The following is a 21,534-nucleotide window of genomic DNA, read 5'->3' as shown; positions in this document are numbered from 1 at the left end:
ATGGAGTTTTAGGTATTTTTATTTACTTATTTTATATAGATCAATTGGCAATATTTTTATTAGCTTTCTGAGAATTAGCATTCTAAATATTCTAAATATTACCTCTGAATCCAGTATTATTTTAATGCTCTGTACCAACATTTGAAATTCTGTCATATGAATCTTTATTCAGTGCTTGCTTTGCACCTAATTTTTTGCCATTGCTCTACTTATGGATTGAAGCAACACAGAAATCAAAAGAAAATTCAATGAAAAAGCCTAACATCAGTAGTGTTTGAAGTGTATTCAGTTCAGTCATCATTTGGTGAATACTTACTGTATGTATGAGTCATGAATTTAAGTGCATCTATAGACCAAGCAGATAAATTAGTGAAGCAGGGCAGGTGTATGGAAAATCAGTTGCCAAAAATATAGTTAAAATTCCTTTGTTTTTACTGAAATGTAGTGTGAAGATACAACATAACAAACACAGATAAACTGATGGAGATCATATTTTACCACATATATGGGTAAATGCAAATTGAAAATAGATATAATAAATTATTAACTATATTCTTTCATGTTTCATACTCTTTTGATTCAGAACTGGAAAACAGATACTTCTACGAGAACATGAAGTGTCAGGTCTTGTATTTCATCATGTGAGGTACAGGGTAGAATTCATCCTTGAGTCTTCTATCTGATTTTGATATTCAATTGAATTCAGTTTCAAAACAGAAAGAAGCTCTTCATAAATTGATAGTTCATTTTGAACATGGAAATGATCATGGCACAGTGTTTTTATATTTAGGATAAATATCATTATTTCACTTTTAGTATTATATAACACCGTAGTTCAATAACTTCTATTTGGAGCTCCCAATTCACACTGCCAGTGATAGACGAGGAAGATGAGCTGAATAATGCTAGTTTATTCTCCATAAAGTTGCAGATCAAGAAAATATACTTGGAATTTGGGATTCAATTTCACATTCTTGGAAATGTAAAATTGGCTGTGGCTTTCACATCTTTTAATAAAGGAAAATAGGTGAGATTACTTTCTGACAAATGGAATTTCTAAAGATCCACTTTTTTTGTGATTAATGAATAAAAAATTGCTCTTTGCTAATGTCCTTAATGCAAAATATTCAAAATATTTATAGGGGTCATAATGTTAAGTCTTTGTTCCGATTTTCGCTGCTAAGTTGTGATGGGATTTTTCCTTGAGTAACATGAATCAGAGGATCTCATCATTTAAAAAAATCATTCAACATCCATTCATGATTTTAAAAAAAAACCTCCCAGCAAAATAGGAAATTATTGAAGCAATATAGATCTTTTTGCCCCTGCAGTTCCCTAATAACATTTACATAATGCTAGTGACATAATTATATATTAACGATGCATCATTCATCCTGCTGCCTATGACTCAGACGTTGTAACTGTGTTTTGTTGATGATCATCACAAATGCAAGTCTTATTCAGAGTATGCAGAAAAATGTAAATAAGCCACTTTCTGGTCAGGTTAAATTAATCACTCAGAATTTTATAGCACAAAGGCAGAACAGCTCATCAGTCAACCATATCTTCTCTTGAACTCATTAGGCCTTCACCACTGCATTCCTAGAATTTGATCTCTCAGTATTGACTATACCCTTGTTCTGTACTCACAGCCACCAGTGGGGAGTGGAGTGGAGGATAGATGAGGGGTCCAAGGGTCAGTAATGAACCATTCATAGGTTAGAGATACTTATCCTCTGTATGATATGAGTGAGAGCCATTCCAAATCAGCAAGTCAGCACTAGTCTTATGCAATTTCATGAAAGGAATACCATACTGGATGGTGGGAACCTTGGGCTCACCAGGCTGGCCTCCTGCAACTAGAACCTCAAGACCAGCCCATAGATATGATTCCTGGAGCTCTTTGGGGGCATGTGGTTAACCTCATGCAAGGGGTAGGGTAGCGGTTCAAAAAGCAACTGGAATGTACATTGAGGATGTTATGTGATACGGTGAGTGCTGTGAAGTGTGTAAGTCTGACGATTCATAGACCTGTACCCCTGGGGCAAATAATACATTATATGTTAATAAAAATAATTTTTAAAAAAAGCATCTGGAAGGAAGAATGATACCCGGTGATTGGATCAAATCCTGGTTGCATTCTGAGCAAAGCATACACTGCCTGGGAAACATTGCTTGTTGGTCCAGCACTGGTGCTAGAGGGGAACTTAAAAAATTTCCAGGTAGGCAGCCCTAATGCTCAGGGCCTTTTATATTTAATACATATTCTTTCATAAAATCTCTAAATGTAAATAATTTGGTGTCAGGCAATTAAAGTAATATGTATTTCATAGCAGCATTGCTAATTTTATTCACATTCAAAATAAATTCTAATGACCTTGTACTCCCTTTCAAGTTTACTAAATGTTTCATCATGTAGTATGTTGGTTAAGAGCAGATTCTAAAGCTAGAATGCTTAGAAATCCTAGCTCTTCTACCTGCTGGCTCTGTGACTTTGAGCAAGTTACTTAACTGCCTTGCATTCCACCTTCCTCATCTATATAATAAGAAAAATGATAGTACTTATCTCATAATTGCATTGAATATGAAAAGTGTGAATATATGTAAATACCTAGAACCTTGCCAGGTGTATGATACATACTCCACAAGTCTGTGCTACTAATATTGTGTGCTAGTGCTTTTCAGTGGGAGTTATTTCACCCTTCAGAGACATTTAGCAATGTTTAGAGACAGGTGTGTGTGTGTGTGTGTGTGTGTGTGTGTGTGTGTGTGTGTGTGTAGGGGCACCGGGAGCACTACTGGCACCTGATAGCTAAAGGCAAGGGACACTGCTAAATGTCCTACAGTGCTCAGGACAGGCCCCACAACAAAGAATTATTTGGCCCTAAACACCAATAATACCAAGGTTGAGAAACCCTGTTGTATATTATTGACAGTTCTTACTATGTTCTGTTTCATAATTATGTCTTTAGCTATATGCTTTTTTCTTTTTTTAATGGACATATAATTAATCAACTGTATACTGTTGACACAGGTATACTTTCTTTACAAAATAAAAAAGTTACAGTCTTCATTTCCACAGAGAAATATACTCTCTCATTTGTCTTGCAATAGGCTACCCTCTTAATCTTTTGTAGAGATAGTGGGTACTGATGTGGGAAACAAAGGTAAAAGAAAAATTATTAAATTTCCTTAATACCTACAGCCCATTGACAAGTCCTTGAAACAGGCAGAGTGACATTCCTCTAGGAACTCAGCTGCCTGGATGTTAATACTTTGTTAAGGGCAAAAGACAATCTTAGCCCAACCCCCAGGACCCTGTAAGTCTACTTTAACATATAAAAATTCCTTTGGAAACTTCCTTTATCTCTACCCTCCAAACATGTTGGCAATCATCCTCCAAGCATATGACCCACTGATATACACTGAAAGGGTCTTGTAACTGAGTTTTTACTAAACAGTAATAAATGACCTTTCCTAACAATAGCTAGCCCCCCTCAGGATCCTGGAACATTTGTTTCCAAAACACCTGGGAGGCATATGCTATTCCTAACTCCCTCCTGACTTGAAAGTATATAATGGGCCATTCCTCATGACCCCGTAGAGCTCTTTTTGCCCATGATCCTGTCCCTGTGCTATCATAAAACTACCTTTTTGCAACAAAGATGCCTTAAGAATTCTTTCTTGGCCATCAGCTTTGAATCCTAACATCTTTCCTACATCAGGTTTAAGAAATATTTACTGATCCTCCTTCCTCTATTCCAAGTGCAAGAGAGCAAGTATGGTAGCAATTTCAAGGCAACAACTGGCTTCAATGACAGGCAGAAAATAGTAATGGGATAATAGGGTAGCATAGAACTGGCCTTAAGTCCTTGAAGCACTCAAATCTAGAAAGAAACCACTTCCATTCTTACTTGTCTCCTTCCTTTTGTGTGCCAGAAGACACAGTGTCAGTTATTTGAATAGATATAGAGGTGAGGGAAGGAAAAGGTGAACTAATGGAGAGAAACTCTATCAGTTGATACTTCAAATATATTTATTTTGTTTCATGCGATTGCAAAAAAGAAAAAAATCACAAGAGGGAATCTCAACAACAACCAAAAAATTTTTATGTGTGTCGAAATTTCTGGGGGTACTTTAGTCCTTTATGAAATCTCTTTACAAGGTGGAAGGTTTTCTGTCTTCAGTACTCATAGTGTAGCCCACAGGCCAGCAACACCACCCAGAGCTTGTTAAAAAGGCAGAATCTCAGGCCCCACTCTGGGCCTGCTGAATTAGGATCTGTATTTTAACAAGATCTCTAGGTGATTCGTATGCACATTAAGATTTGAGAAGTGCTGGAATGTTCTCTCTGTCCCTGGCACATTAAAAGCTCACCTTTTTAAATCAGAAATGGGTCTATTAATAGGCTAAAAAGGTGACAGAGGGAAGCATTTTTAATCAATGAGAAATCTATTTCCCTTTCCTTTAAGTAATTTACATATCATTGAGTTTATTTATAGTTTCTCAAATGATCTGATTTTATAATATATGATCTTTTCATTAAACTGATGTTATGGTTAATGATTTGTATCATATTTGCAATTTACAAGTTAAGAATGAAGAGTATCAGTGCTTTGAAAAAGTAATAAAGTGTGTTCCACCCCCTTTGTAACTTACAGACAGGGGGAGAACACACTTGCAATCTTAGCTATGGCATACTATAGTTCTGATATCTATAATATATATTTATTTACATATATCTAGATATGATAACTCTAATGTTTTTTTTTTTAAAGATTTTTGTTTATTTATTTGACAGAGATCACAAGTAGACAGAGAGGCAGGCAGAGAGAGAGAGAGGAGGAAGCAGGCTCCCCGCTGAGCAGAGAGCCCTATGTGGGGCTCGATCCCAGGACTCTGGGATCATGACCCGAGCCAAAGGCAGAGGCTTTAGCCCACTGAGCCACCCAGGCGCCCCCGATAACTCTAATGTTTTATACACTTAGCTGACATTCACAGGCTGAGACTGAAAGTGAAGTTACAATAAAATTGAATGGTGTTAGAGGAGGACACATTTCAATTAAGTGCACTTCCTTATTAAAAAAATTGGTTAATTTTTTCCTTCCCTGCTCCCCAAACCCCCCACACTGCCTCTCAAATTCCACATATCAGGGAGATTATATGATAAACAAGATGAGATTGGGAGACAGACAAGCCATAAGACACTCTTAATCTCACAAAGCAAACTGAGGGTTGCTGGGGGTAGGGGTGTGTGGAGAGGGTGGTTGGATTGTGGACATTGGGGAGGGTATGTGATATGGTGAGTGTTGTGAAGTGTGTAAGCCTGACAATTCATAGACCTGTACCCCTGGGGCAAAGAATACATTATATGTTAATATCAATCAATCAATCAATCAATCAATTGGACCTGTAGACCAGGAGGTAGCAAACCCTGTTTCCCTCAGAAACCCAAGCATGAGGAGCAAAAGTGGAGACTGCTCCTGTGCTATCTCAGGAGCATTTGAGCCATCATCAGATGACTGCCTCTGATTTTCATTGCTCCCATTTTTCATCCTGTCCCCACCCCAAGGGAAGGAGAAAAGAGTGGGTATCTAGTTTTCTGGCAAGAAGGCCAGAAGGTGAGGTGTGCAAGTGATGTAAAGTACGTATTCATGCTTGCTTGCCAAATCTATCGTCACTGTCACTTTTCCCTCTGTAGCTCCTGCCAACTCTCCCTAGCCTTTCATTCCTGCTGCCTACTGAAACCAAGTAGATCCTAGAAAACTTGATAGAACTCTAAAACTTGAGGCAGATAAAGAACTCATGCTTTCTAACAAGAAAACAAAAACATTCCTATGCCCTTCTATATTGGGTGATTTCCAAAGTTCTGTAATCTATGTGCCTTGGAAATGGTCGGGTGTTTTGGGCTGCAAGCCACTAGAAGAAATAAATTTCAAGTTTATCTGCCACTGGTGAAGGATAATGAGCATTTTCTTATGAAATTTGGGGCCTTTCTCTCCCCAGCAGATTAGGTACTTCTATTGTGGCAGCTTCTATATACTGTCATTATCATTATTAGACACAACAACATCTAAAATACCACCAAAATAAATCTCCTCTCAAATTGCCTTCCTGAAGTGAATTGAGGATATTCTGGCACCCATAAATGCAGAAATGTGCACTGCAATGGGATGTGTGTTGTATCAGACCAAAAATGAAATGAAGAACATATCAAGCTTAAAGGTTTACCAGGAGCTTCTAGATAATTCTGCCACTGTTTCAATTTAAGTAGGTCTCTCATGAAACATTGGATCTCATTAGGCTTTCAGCTCTTGGGCCCCAGGATGCATTGTATTTAATTAACTCTTCCTGGCATAAAACTTCTCAGAGGCTCTAAGCCAAATAAAATTCTCTCAAAGGTAATCTCAGAAATCCATTGATATCTATCTACACACACACACATACACACATTTATCTTTCAATATGCAAACTCAGACCGTGGGGGAGTTGTGGGTATAGGTATGGAAATAGAGACATCTGTCTTAGAGCCAGATTGAAATCTGGTTTATAGAGAAATTATCTTTATTGCTGTTGAGTGGTTGTGAGCAAGATGCATGCTCATCTTTACATAGGATAGGTAGTGTGGATAAATCTTATTGAAACCTTTCTGAAATAACAGAAATCTGGGTTGAATATGCCCAAGTCGTGGCATGTCAACTAGTCATGATTTTAATAACCTCTTTTCTAGGGGTTCTTTACCTGTTTTGTCCATTTGACATTGCCACAGACTAAACTGTCATTTGAATATGGGGTTTTAAATAAGCAATAGTAGTAGTAGTAGCAGTAATAGTAGTAATAAATAACAGTGGTCATTTCTATCTTTTGAACCTGTTTCATAAGACATATGAGATTAGAAAATCCCGTTTTCAGTCAGGTCTCTAAAGCAGAAGCTTCAGAGAAGAGTTTAAAAATCCTCCAAAACAAAATCTCTTGCTAGAACATGTCAATCAATGAGAGATTAAAGGGAAAGGGGGCAGAACAGCAGTGAGGTGATGGCAGTGATGGAAAATAGTGTACTGACAGCTTTTGCAAAGCTGGTAATGTTCTCTTTCTGATCTGCTTGCTGATAACATAGGCATGTTTAGTTTGTGAAACTTTATCATGCTATGTACTTATTATCAGTGCATTTTTCTTGATGTATTTTTCAATGAAAAATAACAAACAAACGAAAAACCCAAACATGTAGTTTATGAAGGTGGTCCAGGGTATCAGGAAGGTAAACCATGGTGAAGGCCAGGTTAGGAAAATGTAACCTGAAATGGCAAGAGGGTACATTAAATGGGCTTGACCATGTCAGTAGCCAGAGTTTCTGGAGAAAAGTCTAAGAGGGCTGGAGGGGAGATAGAAATGGTAGATAATGGTGGGGAGAGGGATTGTGAATCAGGATGTTAGAACTCAAAGGGAGTTGAAACAGAAAGCCAACCAGGAGCCAAGTTTGCCCGGATCATAGACTATTGCTAAAATGTGTGCAGCAGGAATTAGCATAGATCTGGGCATCAGAGGAAGTAGGAGTGGGTCTCTTCTTCCCAATTCAGAAAGTGGCAGAGATCCTTGCCAGGCTCTTGAATAGGACTTAGTACTCATTTAGAAGGTGGAATTGTCAATTACACAGAAAACATTGGTTCCCAGAACATGTCCTCTGAGATTCAAACTTGTTTATCTTGGCATCTCCTTGAGCACTTCTAAATGAGAAAGGTCCCTTTTGGGTACTGTTTGACCCACCATCCCAGTTAAGGATGACATTCTGTGGCCATCCCTACCAAACCAGATCATTGGATGAATCTGCCAATTTTTCACTCCACAAACACTTATTGAGTACCTACTATGGGCCAGGAGCTGTTCTGGGTGCTAAGGAGGCATCATAAGGCAGAGAAAATCCCTGCTGTTTGAAAGTTATATCATGTTAATGACACTTAATACACTACAGCTCAAGGCTTTTTTATTTACAGTTTTATAAGTGAAGAAAAAAATCTGTTGAGATTTATCAAAACACTACAATGGCTAAAATGTATACAAGTATATCACACATATACAGGTTCTTTGTTTGCTGTCAGTCCAAAGAGAGTACATTTCACGGGGTCCAAAAGACCCAGGTATAAGGCTTATGGTCTAAGACCTCTCCCTCTTCCTTACTGGATGAGGGTGAGCAGTTTGCTTATCCTCTCTAGGTCCCAATTTTTTCACTTACCTATATTACAAGGTTGTGATGAGGGTTAATATATTTATCTTAGTTACTAACTCAGAATAATAATATTTGTAATTATTCAATAAAAGGTATTACATTCTGAATGACCCAATACTTCCAAGTCTTCTAACTTTCTTGAGCCTTTCTTTTTATATGAGTGCCAAGCAAACTTTCTCAAACTTCTCAAGCTCTCATCTTTATGCTGTGGAATGCCCAGGATCTGTCACAGCATTTATAAAGATTCTTGAGGTGGGGAGACTTAGAATTTCCTGGGCAACTGAATTCGTCCTCCTTGCAAATCCTCGATCTGTTCTCACCATGTTGTCTCTTACAACTTGTCCCATGGATAGACACCTCCATTTTTACCTTAATTACCTTCACACATCACTAAAACAGGGCTGTTGAGTGCAATAGATTGTGATAGAATATTTGGAGACAACCAAGGGAGCCCAGGGCATTGCCCAGAACAGGAGTACTCTCTTCATGGAGAACTCCTTACTGGTCACTTTCCCTTTCCCCAAACTTGGCTTCTGCCCTAAGTTCTCTTTATATTACTCTTCATATCCAATCCATCAGGTAATTCTCTTGGCTTTACCTTCAAAATGCATAAAGCATGACCTTTATTTTTTTAAAGATTTTATTTATTATTTGACAGAGAGAAAGAGAGATCACAAGTAGGCAGAGAAGTAGGGGCTCGATCCTAGGACCCTGAGACCATGACTTGAGCCGAAGGCAGAGGCTTTAACCCACCAAACCACCCAGGCGCCTCTATAAAGCATGAACTTTAAAAATTTTTTTATTTTTTAAAATTTTAATTCCAGTATAGTTAACATACACTGTTATATTAGATTCAGGTGCGCAATACAGTGACTCAACAATTCTATACATTACTCAGTGCTCGTCACCATAAGTGTATTCTTTTTTTTTTTAAATTTTATTTTTTTCCTAGGAATATCGCCAAAGGAAAGGGAAGCAAGGGCAAAAATGAACTATTGGGATTTCATCAAGATCAAAAGTTTTTGAATAGCAAAAGAAATGGTCAACAAAACCAAAAGACAATCGACAGAATGGGAGAATATTTTTGCAAATGACCTATCAGCTGAAGGGCTAGTATCCAAAATCTATAAAGAACTTATCAGACTCGACACCCAAAGAACAAAGAATCCAATCAAGAAATGGGTAGAAGACATGAACAGACATTTCTGCAAAGAAGATGTCCAAATGGCCAATAGACACGTGAAAAAGTGCTCCACGTCACTTGGCATCAGGGAAATACAGATCAAAACCACAATGAGATACCACCTCATACCAGTCAGAATGGCTAAAATGAACAAGTCAGAAGAGATGCTCTCTTCTCTATTGGTTTGCTGGCTTCTTTTAGTGATATGCTTGGATTCATTTCTCTTTATTTTTTGTATATCTATTACTGGTTTTTGGTTTGTGATTACCACTTGGTTTGTATATAACATTTTCTGCATATAGCAGTTTATATTAAGTTGATGGTTGCCTAAGTTTGAACCCATTCTTCTCTCACTCCCACGTTTAAGGTATATGGTATCATACTTTACAGCCTTTTGTATTGTGAATCCTTTGACTGATTTTTATTTTTTATTTTTTTTAAAGATTTTATTTATCTATTTGACAGAGAGAGATCACAAGTAGATGGAGAGGCAGGCAGAGAGAGAGAGAGAGAGAGAGAGAGAAGCAGGCTCCCTGCTCAGCAGAGAGCCTGATGTGGGACTCGATCCCAGGACCCCGAGATCATGACCTGAGCTGAAGGCAGTGGCCTAACCCACTGAGCCACCCAGGCGCCCCCCCTTTGACTGATTTTTAGACAGACACTTAATTTTACTGCTTTTTTTGCTTCCTACTTTTCTTACTCCTACTTATGGTCTTTCCTTTCCACTCAAGGAGTCCCCCTTTAACATTTCTTGTTAAGACTAGTTTAGTGGTCATGAATTCCTTTAAGTTTTGTTTGTCTGGGAAACTTTTGATCTCTCCTTCTATTCTGAATGGTAGTCTTGCTGATTAGTGTAGTTTTTACCCTTTCAGCACTTTGAAGATATCATGCCACTGTTTTCTAGCCTGCAATATTTATGTTGAAAGATCAGCTGATAGTCATGGGTTTTCCCTTGTACATAACGGTTTTCTTTTCTCTTCCCACTCTTAAAATTCTCTTTATTATCACTTTTTGCCATTTTAATTACTCTGTCTTTGTGTGCACTTCCTTGTGTTGATTTTGTTGGGGGAATCTCTGTGTCTCCTGGATCTGGATTTCTGTTTCTTTCCATAGATTCAGGAGGTTTTCAGCTATTATTTCTTTAAATAAATGTTCTGTCCCTGTTATCTCTCTCTTCTTCTTGGTTCCCTATAATGTGAATGTTATTATGTTTGATGGTGTTCCCTTAGTCTATTCTCATTTATTATTATTATTTTCTTTCTCTCTCTGCTCTTCAGCTCAGTTGCTTTGTTACTCTGTCCTCCAGGTCATTGACCTGTTCATTTGCTTCCTCTAGTCTACTGTTCATTCCTTCTAGTCTATTTTTAATGTCAGTTTTTGAGTTTTTCACCTTAGATTGGTTCTTTTTTATGTGTTCTATTTCTTTGTTGAGTGTCTCATTGAAAACTCCACTCTTTTCTCATACTACCTTACATTCTCTATCAGGCATGTTACTTATCTCCATTTCATTTAGCTCACTTACTGTGATTTTTGTCCTGTTCTTTCATTTGGGACACCTTACTCTGTCTCCTCATTTTGTATACCTCTTTGTGTCTGTTTCTGTGTGTTAGGAAAGTCAGTTACATCTCCTGCTCTTGAAAGTAGTGCCCTTATGAACAATAAGTCCTGTAGTGCCCTGCAGTGTAATGTTCCCTGTTCACCAGAACCTGACTTTTCAGGGGGTGTTTCCTATGTGTGTTGCATGCACCATACTGTCATGACTGAGCTGCATTTGCTTGCAGTCCAGTCATCTGCAATGGCTCTCTTTGCATGTTGTGAACAAGGTTTGGTCCCTGTGTTTTTAGTGGGCTAGTTTGGGCTGTCTTGGTCTTGAGTTGAGTCAGACCAGGTGGCTGCATCAGACCAGAGATGTAGTAGCACCAAACTGCAGGGCACTTTCCCTGTATTGCCCCCCGAGAAGCTTTCATTGGTGGGTGGGGCCTGTAGTCAGACCAGATGTCTTGGATGGTGTGTGTGGTTATCTTCCCCTCTCCCTGGATAGGAGTCACTTTGGAGTGGTGCTGGTCCTTACAGGGGCTGGTTTCACACTGCCAGATTTATGGCACTACTCTAGATGGGCTCTACCAAGGACATATTGGAGGGGGGTGGGTCCATAAGAGCATGCTGGGGCAGGTCACTTGATATTAGCAAGGTCCAAGCTGGTCAGCTGCAGGAGGGGGATTGCAGTCCCCAAGAAAACTCCTGCCCAGGCTTGGATAAAGGGGGTATTGCTGCAGGAGAATGCAAGAATGGGGTGCACTGTTAACAAGCCAGGTGAAGAGTTTTCCACTGTACTGGTTATGGCAGGTGTCCGAGTGTCTAGGCAAGGTGGTGGGAGAGGCAAATGGCTCCTGCTAGCTCTTTTGTTCTTAAAGAGGTCTCCCAACAATCCCTGCCACTCCAGCACATGCTCTGATATTAGTAAATATATCTCCCTCCTGTATACCTCAGGCATTTTTTGAACTACTGCTTCTAAGCTGTGTCTCAGCAGGGCTGTTTGTTGTGCTGTCTCTTTAAGGGTAGGGACTCAAGTTTCCTATCACCTTCCAGATTCTCCCAGAACCAAGCCCATTGATTTCTTTAAATTCCAGATATTAAGACCCACTGATTATTGGGGCCCTCTGGTTTTCAAAGCCAATGTTATGGGGATTTATCTGCCCCATATGTGTCTCCTGTGCCTCGGGTGGGGATCTGTTCCTCTCCCCTCTCCACATCCATCATCTCTCTCCCTTCCATGGACAGTCCTCTGGGTCTGTTTGCCTCTAGACTGTGTGTCCACGCTTCCTACCCTCTTTGACATGGTCTCTTCCCTACATTTAGCTGTGGAGAGTCTGTTCTGGCAGTCTTCAGGTCATTTTCTGAGTTATTTTCATGGATATGGGTGTTGTTTAGTTGTATCTGTGGGGTGAGGTGAGCTTAGGATCCTCCTGCTCTACTGTCTTCCTGGAAAGTCTCATGAACCATTTTTTAAGCTGATGATTTCCAAGTACCAAGGATGATGTTTGGCATAAAGTAGGTGCTCAATAATTATTTGTTGAGTAAACTAATAAAAATTTGCTTCAAACAGTGCTTGGCATGAAGAAATATATAAATTTAAACTTTTGTTAAATGATTTTCTGTAACCTGTAATTGAGGCTTTCAAGTGGTTATTGCCAGGAGTAAGTTTTCTCTGTAAAAAACTGGCTGTCCTAAATCTCACAGTTCAAGTCAATCAAATGTACTACCCCTGTCTTGCCTCCCCAGGACTGAACATCTTTAATATTTGGTAAAGTTAATTTTCTGGGTTTTCAGACCTGCAGAGGAGAAATCAAACCTTTAATGACCCTCCCCCCATAAGAGGGAGGTCTGTAATGCGGATCAGCTTGAGACTAGCTGAAAATCATCTCTTTTTATCACAAGCATCACATCTGTAGATTTAAATAGCATTAGGTTGACTGAAGAAAGGGACCATCTGAACTGTCAGGTGTTTGCAATTAAATATAAAAATGCACAGCCAAGAAGCCATTATCATAAGTCCTGCGCATGACAGACATTTCAGATTCTACCAAATATATTGCAAGAGGTATCCAGAATATGAGGAATGTGCAAATTTGAATTTTAGTTCAGTGAAACAACTTTCCTTAATGCTGCCTCAATGGAAAGTTTTAGACATGTATTAACATATCTCTGTTCTGATAAAATATTTTTTATGATTCTCTATAAAAATACATGAAATATATTCCATTAGTCTAACATTCTAGGAACCCCATATCCACTCCAGAGGTAGAAAATACTGGACCAAGACCCTGGTTGTGTTTTTGTTCCTCTCACATACATGGTGAATTCAGTCTCAGCATTCTTTGTGCAGCATTCCAAGCAGTTGTTACCAATGGATCATTTACTTCCCTACAATCTACTCCAATATGGCAGCCAGAGAACCTTTGGCCAGCAAGGCAGATCACTGTCTCCCCTCTGATCAATGTGCTCACACCAATCATTCACCCGAAATGATCTTTCTCTCTCCTACTTTATCTCCTGGCATTCTCCCTGACTCACTATGTGCCAGCTGTGCTGGCCTTCTTGTTCTTTCAACATACTAGGAATCTCTCAGCCTCAAGTACTTTGCACTGACTGTTATCTCTTTCCGTAACATTCTCCACGTGTAACTTAAATTTTTGTTCAAACCCTACCTTTTTAATGAGGCCTGACCACCAATTTAAAATTGCAGCCCCCTTCTGGTAGGCAGAATAGTGTTCTCCCCCCAAATATTCATATCTCATTCCCCAGAATTTGTGAATATGTTACCTCACATGACAAAGGGGACTTTACAGGTGTGATTAAGTTAAGGATCTTTACAGATGTGATCTTTACAGGTGTGATTAAGTTAAGGATCAGAGAAGATGTAACATGGAAACAAAAGAGAGAAAAGAGGTTGGCAGATGCTATTCTGCTAGCTTTGAAGATAGAGAGAGATGACGAGCCAAGTAATTGCAGGTGTCCTCTAAAAGCTGGAAAAGACAAGGAAATGAATCTCCCTTACAACTCCCAGAAAGAGGGGCGCCTGGGTGGCTCAGTCAGTTAGGCATCTGTCTTTGGCTCAGGTCATGATCCCAGGGTCCTGGGATCTAGTCCTGCATTGGGCTCCATACTCAGTAGGGAGCCTGCTACTCCCTCTCCCTCTACTTGTTGCTCCCCCTGCTTGTGCTTTCTCTCTCTCTGTCAAATAAACAAATATATATTTTAAAAAACTTCCAGAAAGAATGCAGTCTTGCTTATAACTTGATTTTAGAACATCTGACCTCTAAGCCATAAGATAATAAATTTGTTTTGTTTTAGGCCATTATTTGCAGTAATTTGTTATAGCAGCAAGAGTAGACTAATATATCCCCCCACTCTACTTTTTTTTCACATCACTTATCAACCTTTATTGTGTCAGACAATATGTTCTTCCTGTCTATTGTTTACTGTCTCTCTCTTGCCTTGTTCTCTGTCCCCCTCTAGAATATAAACCCCACAAGGGCAGGCATCCTCATGTGTAAACCTGCATTTAGAACTTGATACATAATATGTACTCAATAAACATTTGTTGAATTAATTAATTGTTTAGTTTGTCCTTAATCAACTCTTGCCCTGTGAAATTACTTCCTACCACTTAAAATGAATCAACTAATCTGAACCATGGTCCTATCTTTTCTATTCTTTATCTTCCAGTCTCTCTCTCTCTTTCATACACATACACATCCAACACACAACCCTTCTGAATTTAGAATTCTCTTTCTCTGCCAGAGTGTATCCAATTCAAGTTACAGCATTCCATGAAGTCCTCCCTTGACTCTACAACAGTCCATATTGAACTCTACAATTTCTAAATGCCTCTAGAATTTCTTACTGTTATCCCCCAGTTTTGTACTTATATTCTCTTATCTTTTGTATCAGTCTGTCTTCAGTTAGGAGGCTAAAACCACACAGTAATTAGAACAGGGGGAGTTTAATATAAAGAATTATTAGCCAATCAAAGGGGATGAACTACTAAAGAGTAAAGGATAATTCTAAATAATTCAGATTAGCTGACGTAGGGAGCAGCCACTACCTCCAGGGGTAAAGCAGAGTACCAGACTTCAGTGGAGAGGGTGTTGGTGTGGCCCACTTGTTGTTGGAGAAATTTGCTGAGATGCTTTGGACAGGGGCTAGCAAAGAGGAAGCCACTGGCCAGATGCCAACTGAACTTACTAGGAAGCTACTTGCTGGGGTGCTGATGGGACTCAGGAAGTTGCCCACGGGGTACTTTGAAAATGCTGTGAGAAGCTGCCCTCTGGGTTGCTAGTGGAATTTGTGGGGAAGCTGCCTGTGAATGTGCTCTGAAACACACTATGGAGTGAGTACCTCTGGGTGTTCTGCATGCCACTGACCATTGTGTGCTACAGAAGTAAGCATGAAACAAGAAAGCACATTAGGAAGAGGAATCCCTTTGCCTTGCCAGGTACCTCTAGCACCTTCTATTAACAAATCCTAACACTGTACCATCTGGTAAAGGAGAAATGTTTACAGGGTCCAGCTCCAGTATCACAAAGCAGGGCAAAAAAGAATGTATTTGTAGCTGAGAGGCAATACATTGATAATTGGGACACCTTTGTATTTGTAATTTCTCTTGAATGTTAGCAATATTTTAAGCCCCTTGAGGGCAAAGGCAATGTCACACTTCTCCATCACCACCCCAGCATGGTTTATATGGGATTGAACATAGTGCTGAGTACATGTTAAGAAAGTACTTAGTTGACTATAAATAAAATTTTCCTGAACTTTTATTTGCTCAATAGCTTAGGAAGGTGGTGGCATCATCCTCTTCCTTTATGTTACCCTATTCTGAAATCTAATGACAGAGCAGTTCAACCATGAGTGAACAACAGCTGCCACCAAGCTAGCAATTTCCAACTACAAACCAGGCTGTGATTTTCTCCTCAGCTATTATGCCATCTTGGATGTCATTTTCAAAAACACTGAAGCCAAGCTGGGGTGAATTGTGATTTTGTTTATTAAACTCTCACTTGGTGGGAAAGAGCTTTGTCAGCTGCTGGTTCTCCTAGAGTCAGTTCTTACTCAGGCTTCCAAAGCCAACTCATCAAGGAAGTATGTTCCCACGTGTCCCACCTTCTTCTTTTCTCTTAAGACTTAGATTGTTCATAGACCAATCCTTTCAGAATCAGAATGACTCAAACTGAACAAACCTGCTTTGTGTTCAAAAGGAAGAGAGTGCAGCCTAAAAGTTATATTCATCTTAATGTATTTCTTGGCTTCTAAAGGCCTTCAAAAATCTTATTTTGTGTGAATCTGAGAATCTCTCCCTCCAGGGGCTCTATTAAGTAGCACATTCCAAAAATAAGATTGCCTAGCCCTAATTTTATCACCAACTCTTGTTCTTTCCAGTATTCCCTTGCCCATAACTAATATATAATAGTATTCTTTCCCTACCCTGAACATAATGAGTTTGCCTCACATGTTAGCCCAACATTAGTAACTGTGGCCTATATAGTCTTTTAGGTCTTGAGTTAGACAGATTTGTATGAGCCCAGGGTCTGCTATTTATTACTTATGTGACCTTGGGCATGTTACTTCACCTCTTTGAATTTAAGATTCCTCCTTAAAAATCAGGGTAGTTGAGAGAAATGGGGCAGTCAACCTCTTTAAATGTCAGTTTTCTTCTTAGTAAACAGGGCTAATGATGATACTTGCTCCACAGGGTGGTTATGAGGATAATGTTTATAAAGCCCTTAGCCAGTGACTCTTCAATAAATGTTAACTGAGTAGAATGTACACCAGACAATATCAATGTTTCTAGCCCATGCCACCATCATACACTTCTTTCCTGAACTACCACATTGGTACCTAATTAGTGTTCCTGCTTGCACTCTTGCCCTGAGTCTATTCACCACATAGCAGCCGGAAGAATCTTTTCTGAACAGAAGTCAGGTTTTGTCACATCCTTACTCAAAGACCTGTGTTGGCTTCTCATCACACTTCGAACAAAACCCAAACTCCTTATTATGCCTTACAAAGCCTTATATGATTTGACTTTGGCCTATTTCTCTGATATCCGCTCTTACTGATTTCCTTTATCCCTCATTTCTATCTAGTCATGATTTTCTTGTGGTTCCTCAACCATGCAGGCATGTTCCTGCTCAGAAACTTTATATATGCCGATATTTCTCATTGGAATGCTCGCCATCCCAGATATTCACATTGCCCATGACTTACTCCTGCATTTTATTCATGTCTCCCTGCAAATATCTTCTCTTCAAAAAGGTCTTTTTTGGTCACTGAAAGTAAAACAGCTCCTACTACCCATCCATTCATCTTTAGTCCCTTACTTTATCTTATTTCACTCATACTTACTGGTGTCTAACCTTATGTTATATATTTATTTGTTTATGACATTTTGTTCCATTAAAATGCAAGTTTCTTGGAGGCAGGGACTTTTTTGAGTCTTGTGGGACTTTGGAATTTTTTTGTGAGGCTCTCACTGAAGTGCTAATGCCTCTGACATTGGCCAGCTTATCCCCTTTCTTGGTAATTGGTATAAATCTTAGCTGAGATTCCCAGAAGTAAGATACATGGTTTGACTTCAAGTCTTTGGGGGAAGAGATAAGTGAAAAAGAGTAAGGAAGGGAAAGAGAAGCTAATAGGAGATATGGGAATATCTCAAAGAAAAATCTTCACCCAATTTGTTATTTAGTCTAGAGCAATTTTTGGCTACTTACTCAAACCAGGATTTTATATGAGAAAAAAACTCCATTTCTCTGCCTCAGTTTCCTAAATCTACTTATATTCTGTCTGCACAATATAATGTCAGGGGCCAATTCTAACACTTTTCAAGTTGTCTAAAAACAAAATGGAAGAGGGGTGCCTGGGTGGCTCAGTGGGTTGAGCCGCTGCCTTCGGCTTGGGTCATGATCTCAGGGTCCTGGGATCGAGCCCCGCATCGGGCTCTCTGCTCAGCAGGGAGCCTGCTTCCTCCTCTCTCTCTGCCTGTCTCTCTGCCTGCTTGTGATCTCTCTCTGTCAAATAAATGAATAAAAAAAATTCTTAAAAAAAAAACAAAATGGAAGAATTGTTTCTGTTTTGCTTTAGCAAAAAAAAATGTTTTTGTTTTTGATTTGGCAGTGGAAATCATATCTTAGTTTATAATCAAACAAAATTAACTTAAATACTAAATCATAGCATAAGTATGTACCTGGGATTCTGCAAGATCTTTCATAGGAATATTATAGTTGAACTATATGAAATTGCTGATGTACAACTCTTTTTGACCCAGCAAAATGGTAATTTTACATGGTTCAATCTAATATGTGTGGCAGTATTAATATACCCAGACTGTAAAACTCAGAGAGATAAAGCTGTTATTCTTTACTTTTTTTAACTAGGAAAATAATCTTGTACTAATAAGGATAGACTAGGTTATGCTTCAGCAACAAACACTTCCTCTCTCAAATAGTAGCTTAACGCAATAAAAGCATATTTCTTGCCCATCCTACATATTCTAATACTGGGAGTTCTGTTTCATGCAGTTAATCCAGGCTGATAGAAGTACCACTTTTGTCTGCTGCACCATCTGGAAATCATGGACTTTTTGGAGGATGCCACAAAAGCAAAGATGGAGGTATTGAGTATGTATTTCTGTGCCTCAGTCCAGAAGAGTGACCCACCCCACTTCTGTTCCTGTTTTCTTGGCTAGAGCTGGTCCTATGGTTCTTGCAGGCTCATTTGCCTCCTCCATCCTTATCTCCTCCATAACTTTTTTCTTTTTAAAGAGTTCTTCTTGACTCACACAACAGTGACATCCTGGAAGGCCTAAACGGCTCTTACTTCTCAGATTTCTCCTATAACTTATTCTTAAACAATGTAACATTTATGAATCTCCTTTTACACTGTGTGGCTAGAAAGCAAGGGATAACGAAGTTTGCTGGGAGTAGGAAGAGGGAAAGGGAATAAGGCGTGTGCAACCTTGGTTAACGATCTCTGCTTAGAACACCTTACCATCAATTCAAACCTTCTGGGTCTGCCCCATGTTGGTCCAGAGAGCTTTGCAAGAAGTACATCTCAAAAAGAGGTAAGGTGAGACATAAACTTCTTTTTCATCCATTTCTCTAAACCTATCTGGGAATTTTTAGCATCCTTTCCATATAGATTTTGTGTGTGGGGAGAAGGGGAGGAAGCAGTGGAGGGTAAGCAACCAAGAGGACAAAGTCCCACCTTGGCTCCAAATTCTCTTGCCCTTTTCCCATAATCTTACTCAAGTTTATTTTCCAAAACCTTATTTCTTCTCTATGTGGTTGAAAGATGTTCCTATCATTACATAGTTTAAAGTCTATGATACAGATAAAAACTCTAGCCTTCCCGTCTTAGGTTTTGGACATAGATATGGAAAGCCAAGTTGTTATCATCTCCAAATTTAAAGTCAGATAGTGAATACTGGTTCTAAGTTCATTCTACCAAACTTTGAGGGCATGACTGACAATAATTAAGTGGGTAAGGGCAAGCCATAGGGCTACTAAGAACCACTGAAAATTACTGGGAAGAAAGTACAGTCAACTTTATGATGCCAAGACCTACTATTATTTGAATATGAATTAATGATTGGCACTTATCCTCCTCACACCCTCCTCACCCAGACATGGGCTAATTTTCATATTCTCTTCAGAGTGGATGTGGGTGGATGTTGTAATGGAAAGAAGGGTGAGGACTGGTATGAAATGGCAGACCTCTCTGTTTAGGGAAACTATGAGGTAGAGGGTAGGTGCTTGAGTTTCCAGTATTCTTCTGGCCCATTTTTCCATATTGGGCCAATAAAATTTGTGCCATCAAGGCAATGCTTAGAAATGCCTTTGTCCTATGTAGTCATAAGACCAAGAATCACTCCTATGAACTATTAAGTGGACAATGACATTAGGAGATGCCAAAACATGGCATGAATCAGAACAGCTGAAACCCTGGAACTCCTGGCAGGCCACCTGCGTAAGCTCACCCCAACCTTTTCATCAAACCTGCAGTAACATTTCTCTTCATTTTAAACAATGGATATAATTGTCTTATTCACTTATTTGTTACTTGTTTAATGTCAGTTTTCAACACTTAGGAATGCATGCTCTGTGATGGCAGAGACTTTGTATTTGTAAAGCCTAAACATGCCTAGAATATGGTGGTACTTAACCAGTATTTGCTGAATGAATGAATGAATACCAATGAATGAATATCAGACACTACACTGAGGTATGAAGACGAGTGAAGCAGGTTTCCTGCACTAAGAGAGTACACAGGCCAGAAAGAGAAACCTATTGGCTAGTAAGTAATCCTAAATATTGATATACTGGGCTGAAACCATCAGTGGTTGAAGCAATAAAGAGTAGCTTCCCCTTTGTAAGGGATCTAAATTCTCTAGTTTGCCACAACCTGCTTCATTCATCACATACCTGCCTGGAGTGTGGGGACATTTGAGTATGTGACTACTGTTTTTATAAGATAAGCTCTGGGCCTGAAAAAACATATAAGCAGCAGAATTAATCTGGTGCTCCCAAGCAGTGCCTAAGAGTGGTAGAGAAAGCAGTCTGACAGACTGTAATAAGGTCTTACCTTGACACTCAGCTATGACCCATATGGATTGTAACCAAGGACCAGATGGCATGATGGATATCTCTGAGGATCCCATGTGGATAGATGACTTTGAGGACCAGATTGTCAGTCTCTCTGCCCCTGGACCCTTTGGCATGCCAGAAAAGCCATTAAAACTTTGATATAACCTAGGAGAAAGGGAAGGGAACACCAAATTACTCAAGATTAAGGTCTTGGTGGAAGAGCAGGGGTTCAAGATAGAAATTAAGTTGAATTATAGGAGAATAAAATTCCATTTTTTGCATGTCTGAATGTGTGCTTTAATATTCTCAAACCTGCTCCATTTGTATAACAGGTCCACCACAGTACTTAAAGAATGAGAGCTATATTTTAGCATATATCCTCATTATAATTTTATGTTTCAAAAAGCAATTGAAAATAAAAAGCAATATCATGAACAAAGAATGCCATAGTTGGTATTTTTAACAATTTCAAATTAGAGTCTGTCTTCATTTTTCTGCTACTTCCATTAATATTTTATTTCTTGAAAACTTCCTGTTATATATCACTTCTTTACCTTAATGGGGTCACTTTTCTTTCTGGGGTTCTTCGGAAAATATATGATGTCAAGAAGGTAAACGAATCATTTACTCTCTCTGGATCTCAATGACCTCATGTGTAAAATAAAGGAAGTCAGCTAGACAAGTGCTTCTCAAAGTTTAATGTATATAACATGGGGATCTTGTTAAAGGAGGGCATGTGTGGTGATGAGCACTGGGTGTTATGTGCAACTAATGAATCATTGAACACTACATCAAAAACTAATGATGTATTACATGTTGCCTAATTGAACATAGTAAAAGAATGAAAAAAATGGTGACTGTTTTAGCAGGTCTGGAGTGGGCCTGAGATTACGCATTTTTATAGAAAGCTCCAAATAGTTGTTAATGCTGCAAGGACCACACTTTAAGTAGCAAGGGACTAGTTGACCTCCAACATTCTTTTT

General features: G+C 39.0%; 1 long non-coding RNA gene across 1 annotated transcript in view; it reads right to left on the bottom strand.

Annotated features, from left to right (window-relative positions):
• The window catches only part of LOC125092320 (uncharacterized), a 351,199-nt gene that overhangs the window by 67,440 nt on the left and 262,225 nt on the right, over positions 1 to 21,534 (bottom strand). The window contains exon 4 of the long non-coding RNA XR_007124874.1: positions 20,550 to 20,716. This is a non-coding gene — a long non-coding RNA (uncharacterized LOC125092320). The remainder of the gene's footprint in view (positions 1 to 20,549; positions 20,717 to 21,534) is intronic.

This window comes from Lutra lutra, chromosome X, assembly GCF_902655055.1.
Source record: "Lutra lutra chromosome X, mLutLut1.2, whole genome shotgun sequence".
In the NCBI taxonomy this organism is placed as follows: domain Eukaryota; kingdom Metazoa; phylum Chordata; class Mammalia; order Carnivora; family Mustelidae; genus Lutra; species Lutra lutra.
Note: the sequence above shows the minus strand (reverse complement) of the source record. Positions and strands in the feature narration are given on the sequence as shown.